The sequence below is a fragment of the Chrysochloris asiatica genome, unplaced genomic scaffold (assembly GCF_000296735.1).
Source record: "Chrysochloris asiatica unplaced genomic scaffold, ChrAsi1.0 scaffold00042, whole genome shotgun sequence".
In the NCBI taxonomy this organism is placed as follows: domain Eukaryota; kingdom Metazoa; phylum Chordata; class Mammalia; order Afrosoricida; family Chrysochloridae; genus Chrysochloris; species Chrysochloris asiatica.
This window is the reverse complement of record NW_006408560.1, coordinates 17904656-17907536: the sequence shown is the minus strand read 5'-3', so window position 1 is coordinate 17907536 and position 2881 is coordinate 17904656. Positions and strand designations below refer to the sequence as shown.

The 2881-nt window shown below is 43.9% G+C and overlaps 1 pseudogene; it reads left to right on the top strand.

The window, feature by feature from the left end:
- Positions 1–1915: 1915 nt before the first annotated feature.
- Positions 1916–2881, top strand: part of LOC102827386 — a 24973-nt pseudogene continuing 24007 nt past the window's right edge.

Sequence of the window (2881 nt, the reverse complement as noted above, 5' to 3'; positions counted from 1 at the left end):
GATCCAAAACTCTCCTCTAAATGGATCATCACAAACATGCCAGAAGAAGCTTAAAACATCCTACAGACTATTCAAACATTCATCAACCCCTCCGATACCCTACAACACCCACCACAGAGCCAATGGGAAAGGCCCAAGATCTAACATTCCACCCTGTCTTGTGTATTACCTGACCCCGTGTTTCATCAGACTCTCCTGTAGGAACTTTCGAATCCCCTTGCACACAAACCCTAAAACTCCCACCACCCAAATATATAAAATCCTATAGCACCACAACAGGAGCCCCCAAAGTTTGTAACTTCAATAGTTCCCATCAGTCACTTACCCGCTAAGGTTTTTCTCACCCTTCTTATAATATACCATCTGTTAAGATCTACAACAACCTCACAATACTGTGACTCCAGACACCCCACATCTACTGACTACCCACTGTTAAACATGTGCCTCAAGGCAGTAGGCCCCAAATCAGGAAAGGCTGTCACAGGTTACCCATTAATAATACTTTACTGTTTCTGCATACTCAAACCCACAGTTTAGCACTAGAAGCAGGCTACAACTAACTCCATCCTCCTCCAACCCTTAGGAGCATCTCACTTAGCAACTTTCCTGTCAGTGTGGGAAAGAGCAGCACATGCGAACAGGTCAAATCATTTCTTAACTTTACAAATCCAAGGATATATTAACCTTCACCAAGGAGTATTTTTCCTATGCAGAAAGAACCTTTATATTTGCCTACCTACTAACTGGACTTGCACATGCACCCTAACATACATATCCCCACCTGTGACCTATTCTTTTGAGGACCAACCTATATTAGTCCCAATAAATACCCCCTTGAGCCAAAACACAGTGCCTTGCAACTTATCCCTCTACTTGTCTGCCTAGGAATCGCAGCAGGTATAGGAATTGGAGCAGCAGGAATTTCTATCCTCCTCTCTGAGATAAAGTTTGGATGAAATATCTCTACAGCTATCCCAAATTCAAGATCAGATTGACTCCCTAGCAGGAATAGTTCTCCAAAATTGAAGAGTCCTACACTTACTTACAGCCAATAAAGGAGGCACCTGCATATTTCTCAATGAGGAATGCTGTGTTTTTTTTGTGAACAAATCAGGCCTAGTCTGAGATGGTATAAAGAGATTAAAAGAAAAACAGCAAGGCTGAATTCCAACAATTCTCCAAGCTCATGGCTCACCCAAAATATCCTCCTTTGGTTACTACCCTTCTTAGGACTGCCACTACTCCTTTACCTGGGAGCTGTATTCCTGCCTTGTATAATAAATTCTTTCCAAAGATTTCTTGCAGGCCAACTCACTGCCATTGCGAAAGATCAGGTGGCAACCACCCTTTTGTTGTAGACTCACCCTATCTACGCCCATAAATCAGAAGGAAGCAGTCAAAGAGACACGTCTGCCCTTATCCCCTTAACATCAAGAGTCTGGACTGAAGGACCCTGCTCCTGATCAACAAAATGGCATTGCAGCTGTCCCCAAGTGGTGCCAAATACAGTCCTGCTTAAGCTTCCAGTCTCCTGAAAGCTTAAGTCTTTATTACACCAAGAGACCCTCCCTTGGTAGTTTCAGGTCTCAGGAAAATCTCCATAACCCCACACATTGGAAGCTCACCAAAACTATACCCAGGACCACACCGCCTTAAATAAACCAGTCTGTAAGGGACGGGCAGGCTCTTGGTCTCCTTTGGTGACTTAGAGTGTCCCTTCCCAGGTTTACTCTTAACAAACCTGCTGCTGTTGAAATCAAGTTTCTCTCTTCTTCTCTTTCTTATTTCTTACACAAAGGAAGAACAGTTTTTATTCTATAAGTTTGCTGGTGGTGGGCTTCATTATTGTTAACAATTCTTAAATGATCCTTAGAACACAAAAGGAAACTAACTTTGTTTGTGCCCACAGTCAATCATGATCACCAGTATTCTGAAGGTGGATAATCTTACCACAACATCACAGGTCATTCTTCTGGGATTGCTCACATGGCCTGCCTTCTAGCTTCACCATTTTTTCCATTTTCCTTGCAATTTGCCTGCTGACATTGCTAGAGAACTTCTTCATCATCCTAGCCTTCCACAGTGATGGACAGCTGCACAAGCCCAAGTACTTCTTCCTGAGCCACCTTTCTTTCCTGGAGATGTGGTATGTCACAGTCATAAGCCCAAAGATGCTGGTGGACTTCCTCAGTTATGACAAGAGCATTTCTTTCAATGGCTGCATGACTCAGCTTTATTTCTTTGTGACCTTTGTCTGCACTGAGTACATCCTTCTTGCTGTCATGGCCTTTGACCACTAAGTGGTCATTTTTAATCTTCTATGATACCCAGTCATCAGGATCAATCAGCTTTGTGGTACACTAGCTGGAGGACTCTGGTCCTGTGGACTCATGACCACCATGATTAAGATGGTTTTCATAGCCTGACTCAACTACTGTGACACACCCCATATAAACCACTATTTTTGTGATATCTCCCCACTCCTCAATGTTTCATGTGAGGACTCTTCACAGGCTGAGTTGGTGGACTTCTTGGCCCTCATGGTCATTGCTGTTCCCCTCTGTGTAGTAGTGGCATCCTATGCCACCATCCTCACCGCCATCCTCAGAATCCCTTCCACTCAGGGCCGCCAAAAGGCACTCTCCACTTGTGCCTCTCACCTGATAGTTGTAACTCTCTTCTATTCTACTACCCTTTTCACCTATGCCTGCCCCAAGCTCATGTATGCCTACAATTCCAACAAAGTAGTATCTCTGCTCTACACTGTCATTGTTCCCCTCCTCAACCCCATCATCTACTGTTTGAGAAACCGTGAGGTAAAGACAGCTTTCAAAAAGACCACACTTTGCAAAGGAAGTGGGCCTAGGGATGATATGGCTTT